Source organism: Salvelinus sp. IW2-2015, unplaced genomic scaffold, assembly GCF_002910315.2.
Source record: "Salvelinus sp. IW2-2015 unplaced genomic scaffold, ASM291031v2 Un_scaffold3958, whole genome shotgun sequence".
In the NCBI taxonomy this organism is placed as follows: domain Eukaryota; kingdom Metazoa; phylum Chordata; class Actinopteri; order Salmoniformes; family Salmonidae; genus Salvelinus; species Salvelinus sp. IW2-2015.
In genome coordinates this window covers 1-8448 of record NW_019945232.1, presented here as the reverse complement: position 1 = coordinate 8448, position 8448 = coordinate 1, and the positions used below count along the sequence as shown (strand labels likewise).

The following is an 8448-nucleotide window of genomic DNA, read 5'->3' as shown; positions in this document are numbered from 1 at the left end:
ATGGCACAACATCTCAATTTAATCCATTTTAAAGTCAAAGCTGTAACACGACAGAATATGGGGAAAACTTCCAGAAGGGAGTGTGTGTGTGTGTGTCCGTGTGTGTGTGTCCGTGTCCGTGTCCGTGTGTGTGTGTGTGTGTGTACACCTACCTGGTCCACATTGAAGAAGCCAGCAGACTGCAGGACCTGACAGAGAGACTCAATCAGTTTGGTCTTGTCTGTCGGGTCCATGCCTTTATTAACAATCTCAAACAGGCAGTCACACGCCTCCTCTCTCAGGTCCTCCACAGACATCTGACTCAGGAGGAGGTTTATAAACCTGGAGGGACAGGAACACACTGGTTACATACTGGTCCAGGACCAGTCATCTGATCTAGTCTGGTTCATTAACCTGGAGGGACAGGAACACACTGGTCCAGGACAGTTCATCTGATCTAGTCTGGGTTCATTAACCTGGAGGACAGGAACACACTGGTTACAACTGGTCCAGGACCAGTCATCTGATCTAGTCTGGTTCATTAACCTGGAGGGACAGGAACACACTGGTCCAGGACAGTCATCTGATCTAGTCTGGTTCATTAACCTGGAGGGACAGGAACACACTGGTTCCAGGAACCAGTCATCTGATCTAGTCTGGTTCATTAACCTGGAGGGACAGGACACACTGGTCCAGGACCAGTCATCTGATCTAGTCTGGTTCATTAACCTGGAGGGACAGGAACACACTGGTCCAGGACCAGTCATCTGATCTAGTCTGGTTCATAAAACCTGGAGGGACAGGAACACACTGGTCCAGGACACGTCATCTGATCTAGTCTGGTTCATAAACCTGGAGGGACAGGACACACTGGTCCAGGACCGTCATCTGATCTAGTCTGGTTCATAAACCTGGAGGGACAGGAACACACTGGTCCAGGACCAGTCATCTGATCTAGTCTGGTTTATTAACCTGGAGGGACAGGAACACACTGGTCCAGGACCAGTCATCTGATCTAGTCTGGTTTATAACCTGGAGGGACAGGAACACACTGGTCCAGGACCAGTCATCTGATTAGTCTGGTTTATAAACCTGAAGGGACAGGAACACACTGGTCCAGGACCAGTCATCTGATCTAGTCTGGTTTATAACCTGGAGGGACAGGAACACACTGGTCCAGGACCATCATCTGATCTAGTCTGGTTTATAAACCTGGAGGGACAGGAACACACTGGTCCAGGACCAGTCATCTGATCTAGTCTGGTTCATTAACCTGGAGGGACAGGAACACACTGGTCCAGGACCAGCATCTGATCTAGTCTGGTTTAAACCTGGAGGGACAGGAACACACTGTCCAGGACCAGTCATCTGATCTAGTTTGGTTTTAAACCTGGAGGGACAGGAACACACTGGTCCAGGCCAGCCATCTGATCTAGTCTGGTTCATTAACCTGGAGGGACAGGAACACACTGGTCCAGGACCAGTCATCTGATCTAGTCTGGTTTATAAACCTGGGGGACAGGAACACACTGGTCCAGGACCAGTCATCTGATCTAGTCTGGTTCATAAACTGGAGGGACAGGAACACACTGGTCCAGGACCAGTCATCTGATCTAGTCTGGTTCTTAACCTGGAGGGACAGGAAAACACTGGTCCAGGACCAGTCATCTGATCTAGTCTGGTTCATTAACCTGGAGGGACAGGAACACACTGGTCCAGGACCAGTCATCTGATCTAGTCTGGTTCATTAACCTGGAGGGACAGGAACACACTGGTCCAGGACCAGTCATCTGATCTAGTCTGGTTCATAACCTGGAGGGACAGGAACACACTGGTCCAGGACCAGTCATCTGATCTAGTCTGTTCATTAACCTGGAGGACAGGAACACACTGGTCCAGGACCAGTCATCTGATCTAGTCTGGTTCATTAACCTGGAGGGACAGGAACACACTGGTCCAGGACCAGTCATCTGATCTAGTCTGGTTCATTAACCTGGAGGGACAGGAACACACTGGTCCAGGACAGTCATCTGATCTAGTCTGGTTCATTAACCTGGAGGGACAGGAACACACTGGTCCAGGACCAAGTCATCTGATCTAGTCTGGTTCATTAACCTGGAGGACAGGAACACACTGGTCCAGGACCAGTCATCTGATCTAGTCTGGTTCATTAACCTGGAGGACAGGAACACACTGGTCCAGGACCAGTCATCTGATCTAGTCTGGTTCATAAACCTGGAGGGACAGGAACACACTGGTCCGGACCAGTCATCTGATCTAGTCTGGTTCATTAACCTGGAGGGACAGGAACACACTGGTCCAGGACCAGTCATCTGATCTAGTCTGGTTCATTAACCTGGAGGGACAGGAACACACTGGTCCAGACCAGTCATCTGATCTAGTCTGGTCATAAACCTGGGAGGGACAGGAACACACTGGTCCAGGACCAGTATTGATCTGTCTGGTTCATAAACCTGGAGGGACAGGAACACACTGGTCCAGGACCAGTCATCTGATCTAGTCTGGTTCATTACCTGGAGGGACAGGACACATGGTTCAGGACCAGTCATCTGATCTAGTCTGGTTCATTAACCTGGAGGGACACGGAACACACTGGTCCAGGACCAGTCATCTGATCTAGTCTGGTTCATAAACCTGGAGGGACAGGACACACTGTCCAGGACCAGTCATCTGATCTAGTCTGGTTCATAACCTGGAGGGACAGGAACACACTGGTCCAGGACCAGTCATCTGATCTAGTCTGGTTCATTAACCTGGAGGGACAGGAACACACTGGTCCAGGCAGTCATCTGATCTAGTCTGGTTCATTAACCTGGAGGGACAGGAACACACTGCGTCAGGACCAGTCATCTGATCTAGTCTGGTTCATTAACCTGGAGGGACAGGAACACACTGGTCCAGGACCAGTCATCTGATCTAGTCTGGTTCATAACCTGGAGGGACAGGAACACACTGGTCCAGGACCAGTCATCTGATCTAGTCTGTTCTATATAACTGGAGGGAAGGAACACACTGGTCAGGACCAGTCCTCTTGATCTAGTCTGGTTTATAAACCTGGAAACTGCAGTCATTTTCATTATTCTTAGCAYTGATTTAGGAATCCATGTAAGTATTAGCTAGGTTGCCACTTGTTTGTTGGACTGTTGAAATTGAACTTCAGTTTATGAAAATAAATAGCTAGTCAGCTACTTAACCCTGTTGCCCAACGCTAACGTTATAAGCAGCCAGCTACTTCACCCTGTTGCCCAAAGCTAACGTTATAAGCAGCCAGCTACTTAACCCTGTTGCCCAAAGCTAACGTTATAAGCAGCCAGCTACTTAACCCTGTTGCCCAAAGCTAACGTTATAAGCAGCCAGCTACTTAACCCTGCTGCCCAAAGCTAACGTTATAACAGCCAGCTACTTAACCCTGCTGCCCAAAGCTAACGTTATAAGCAGCCAGCTAGCTTCATCTGGCTAGTGAGGCTCGACCGGACCGTGTTGTGAGTTGTGAAGCTAGCCACAATAAGGATTGGGCACAATAGTGGAATTTGCTTTCAAAATAAAAGTATGACATAATTCTACTATTTGTATTTATTTGCATCATTGTCAATTACATACTTTTATTTTGAAGGAAAACCGCATGTCATTGACAGTGGTGCAAATGAATACAAATAGTAGAATTATGCCATACTTTTATTTTGAAAGCTAACCGATAAGTCCACTGTTGTGGCTAATCCTTATTGTGGCTAGCTTCACATAGATGGTCCGACCACCATTAATCAAATAACAACTGTCTTATAAATTAGGTTTATTTTAGATGATGACACCTAGCTATATAGTTAGCTAGCTAACTACAGCTACTGAAACAGATTGTCGTTTTGCTGTGTTTTGGGGGAAGAACATTGTTTGCCTCCATGAGCTAGCTAGCTTTTTTAAACGACCAGCACTGTAGGTGCGCGAGACAACTTCACCAGCATCATAGCAACGTATCGATGAATCGTTGTGACATATGAAATACGAGGGATTGTGTAATCAATGAATGAACGTGTTAAATTACGTGCAGTCATATTCAGGTCCTGATTGGTCAACAAGCTTATTTGACACGTCAAATAGTGTATATTTTTGGACACACAAACACCCAAACAGCGTTCCATAGAAATCCTGGGGGAGAATAAAACGACTGACCACACAGACAGACAGACCACAGGCAGACCAAAAGAACACAAAGAACCCGGGCCGACCACAGGCCGACCACAGACAAGAACCCGACCACAGACCGACGACACAGGCCGACCACAGGCCGCACAGGCCGACCACAGGCGACCAGGCCGACCACAGGCCGACCACAGACAGACCAGGCCGACCACAGCAGACAGGCGACCACAGGCCGACCACAGACAGACCAGGCCGACACAGACAGCCAGGCCGACCACAGACAGACCACAGACAGACCGACCACAGACCGACCACAGGCCGACCCGACCACAGACCGACCACAGCCGACCACAGACAGACCAGGCCGACCACAGACAGACAGACCGACCACAGGCCGACACAGACAGACAGACCGACCACAGACAGACCGACCACAGTCGACCACAGACAGACCGACACAGACCGCCACAGGCCGACACAGACAGACCACAGACAGACCGACCACCAGGGACCACAGACAGACCACAGAACAGACCGACCACAGGCCGACCACAGACAGACAGACCACAGACAGACAGACAGAGCACAGACAGACGACCACAGGCCGACACAGAGAGACCACAGCCGACCACAGAGACAGACCAGGCCGACACAGACAGACAGACCCAGGCCGACCACCACAGACCACAGGCCGACCACAGACCACAGGCCACCAGACAGCACCAGACAGACCCACAGACAGACAGCCGACAGACGTACCTGTCGTTGGCGATGAGGTTGAGGTCTATCCAGGAGACGTATGCCCCCACCACCTCCAGACATTGACAGGTGATCTCAGGGTGAGACTGCTGATACGCCCAAAGGATCTGGTACCAAGACTACCCAGGCTGGGGATGACCTGCTCCCTCATACCGTCGTCCTTTATTAGTGTGTTCCTACGTACCTCCTAGAGAGAGGAGAGGAGAGAGGGAGAGAGAGAGTTAGAGACTGGGGATGACCTGCTCCCTCATACCGTCCTTTATTAGTGTGTTCCTACGTACCTCCTAGCAGAGAGAGAGAGAAGGAGGGGCAGAGAGGAGATGTTAGACACTGGGAGGAGATGACCTGCTCCCTCATACCGCCCTCCTTTATTAGTGGTGTTCCTACACACCTCCTAGAAGGAGAGGAGGGAGAGGAGGAGAGAAGAGTTTAGAGACTGGGATGACCTGCTCCCTCAATAGGGAGGGTGGGAGGGGTTGTCCCTCCACCACTGTGTCCTTTACCTCAGGGGAGTGCAGATATCTCTGTCCACCACTCAGTGTCCTCTTACCTCAGGGGAGTGCAGGATATCTCTGTCTCCAACACGTGTGTCCCTCTTACCTCAGGGGAGTGCAGGATGTCTCTGTCCACCACCCAGTGTCCTCTTACCTCAGGGAGTGCAGGATGTCTCTGTCCACCACCTCAGTGTCCTCTTACCTCAGGGGAGGGCAGGATTCTCTGTCCACGTCGTGTCCTCTTACTCAGGGGATGCAGGATTTCTCTGTCCACCACTCAGTGTCCTCTTACCTCAGGGGAAGTGCAGGATGTCTCTGTCCACACCCTCAGTGTCCTCTTACCTCAGGGGGTGCAGGATTCTCTGTCCACCACCTAGTGTCCTCTTACCATCAGGGGAGTGCAGGATCTCTGTCCACCACGCTCAGTGTCTCTTACCTCAGGGAGTGCAGATGTCTCTGTCCACCACCTCAGTCTCTTCTCAGGGGGCGGATGTCTCTGTCCACCACCATCAGTTGTCCTCTTACCTCAGGGAGTGCAGGAATGTCTCTGTCCACACCTCAGTGTCCTCTTACTCAGGGGGTGCCAGGATTGTCTCTGTCCACCACCTCAGTGTCCTTACCTCAGGGGAGTGCAGGATGTTCTGTCCACCACTCAGTGTCCTCTTACCTCAGGGGAGTGCAGGATGTCTCTGTCCACACCTCAGTGTCCTCTTACATCAGGGGAGTGCAGGATGTCTCTGTCCACACTCAGTGTCCTCTTACCTCAGGGGTGCAGGATGTCTCCTGTCCACACCTCAGTGTCCTTCACCTCAGAGGGGTGCAGGATGTCTCTGTCCACCACCTCAGTGTCCTGCCATACTCATGGGCGAGTGAGGATGTCTCTGTCCACCACCTCAGTGTCGCTCTTCCTCAGGGAGTGCAGGAATGTCTCTGTCCTACCACGCTCAGTGTCCTCTTACCTCAGGGAGTGCAGGATGTCTCTGTCCACCACTCAGTTTCTCCGTTACCCATCAGGGAGTGCAGGATGTCTCATGCCACCACCTCAGTGTCCTCTTACTCAGGGGAGTGCAGGATGTCTCTGTCACCACCTCAGTTGTTCTCTTACCTCAGGGGAGTGCAGGATGTCTCTGTCCACACACCTCAGTGTCCTCTTACCTCAGGGAGTGCAGGATGTCTCTGTCCACCACCTCAGTGTCCTCTACCTCAGGGGTGCAGGATGTCTCTGTCCACCACCTCAGTGTCCTCTATACCTCAGGGGGTGCAGGATGTCTCTGTCCACCACCTCAGTGTCCTCTACCTCAGGGATGCAGGATGTCTCTGTCCACCACCTCAGTGTCCTCTTACCTCAGGGGAGTGCAAGGATGTCTCTGTCCACCACTCCAGTGTCTCTTACCCTCAGGGAGTGCAGATGTCTCTGTCCACACCTCAGTGTCCTCTTACCTCAGGGGCGTGCAGGATGTCTCTGTCCACCACCTCAGTGTCCTCTTACCTCAGGGGAGTGGCAGGATGTCTCTGTCCACTACCTCAGTGTCCTCTTACCTCAGGGGAGTGCAGGATGTCTCTGTCCTCCACCTCAGTGTCCTTCTACTCAGGGGAGTGCAGGATGTCTCTGTCCCACCACCTCAGTGTCCTCTACCTCAGGGGAGTGCAGGATGTCTCTGTCCCCACCTCAGTGTCCTCTTACCTCAGGGGAGTGCAGGATGTCTCTGTCCACACCTCAGTGTCCTCTTACCTCAGGGAGTGCAGGATGTCTCTGTCCCCCACCTCAGTGTCCTCTTACCTCAGGGGAGTGCAGGGATGTCTCTGTCCACCACCTCAGTGTCTCTTACCTCAGGGAGTGCAGGATGTCTCTGTCCACCACCTCATGTCTCTTACCTCAGGGGAGTGCAGGATGTCTCTGTCACCACCTCAGTGTCCTCTACCTCAGGGGGTGCAGATGTCTCTGTCCACCACCCTATCAGTGTCTCTTACCTCAGGGAGTGCAGGATGTCTCGTCCACCCCTCAGCGTCGATGGCCATCAGTGTTCTGAGGTAGACGTCGACCCCGTGTGGGTTCAGGCCCACTAGAAGACAGCAGATCAATAGAAGAACTTGGCCAGTGGGTCAGGTACTCCATCACGAAGGTCAGAGCAAACACCTGGGCCTGCCTTGTACGGATAACGGCTTCTCTGGTTGGGAGTCATTAACTGGAGAGGAGGAGGAGGAGAGGAGGAGGAAGAAAGTTGGAGGAAGGGAAGGAAGAGGAAGAAGTTGAGGAGGATAGGAGGAGGTAGGAAGGGAAGGAAAGATTGGAGGAAGGGAAGGAAGGAAAGGAAAGGAGGAGGAGGGAAGGAAAGGAGGAGGAAGAAGAATATGAGGAGGGATAGGAGGAAGGGGAAAGAGGAGGAAGGGAAGGAAGACGAGGAAGATGAGGAGAAGAGGGGGAAGATTGGCAGGGATAGCAGAGAAGGAGAATAGCATATTGAAAGTACATTTTCTTATGAATTTTTCCAATCCAGGAAGTGGAAGAATGGCCAAACTTCATGACGTATAAAAAGTGTAACTAACAAAAGCTCAAGTAACAAATAGTGATGGAAATCCGCAACGTTGTTTGTGACAAGCTGACTGGAAGTTTCAGACAGAGAAGCAGAAGCTCACCTGACACTGCAGCCATTTCACAGGGTCCTATCATGTTTGCTGGGCAGGACTGAGACCGCCATGTCTGGGACAAACACAGAACAAATAAAGTCACTTTGTTGTTCATCACTAATTCATAGAGGAATCCTGCTAACAGAGAGACACATGGTTTTTCATTCAGTGTTAGTAGAAACGTGCCAGTACTTTAATACTCTACTGTAAAAGCATGAAGAAAAGTAACAGCTGTAATCTAGAGTCAATGGGATTGAGGAACAGACAACCTTTATCACAGCTACCTAATTCTATCATCTATCAGACTAGTGCAGGATGACAACTGACAGAGGTGCTGCCCCTCGCTCTTTCCTCCCTCCTCCTCTCCTCTCCTCCTTCTCCTCTCCTCTCTCTTCTCTCCTCCTCTCCTCCTCCCCTCTCCTTCTCCAGA

At 51.2% G+C, this 8448-nt stretch overlaps 1 long non-coding RNA gene across 4 annotated transcripts; it reads right to left on the bottom strand.

The window, feature by feature from the left end:
* Window positions 1–6: 6 nt before the first annotated feature.
* On the bottom strand, window positions 7–6971 carry LOC112076726 (uncharacterized). 4 transcript variants are annotated; one of them, XR_011477853.1, is made up of 3 exons: window positions 6930–6971; window positions 4897–5180; window positions 7–321 (listed from the first exon to the last, which is right to left on the bottom strand). It is a non-coding gene; the product is annotated as an uncharacterized lncRNA (long non-coding RNA). The 4 variants fall into 4 exon arrangements; XR_011477855.1 differs by lacking the exon at window positions 6930–6971 and adding an exon at window positions 5497–5530; XR_011477852.1 differs by lacking the exon at window positions 6930–6971 and adding an exon at window positions 5447–5520.
* Between the last annotated feature and the right edge of the window lie 1477 nt (window positions 6972–8448).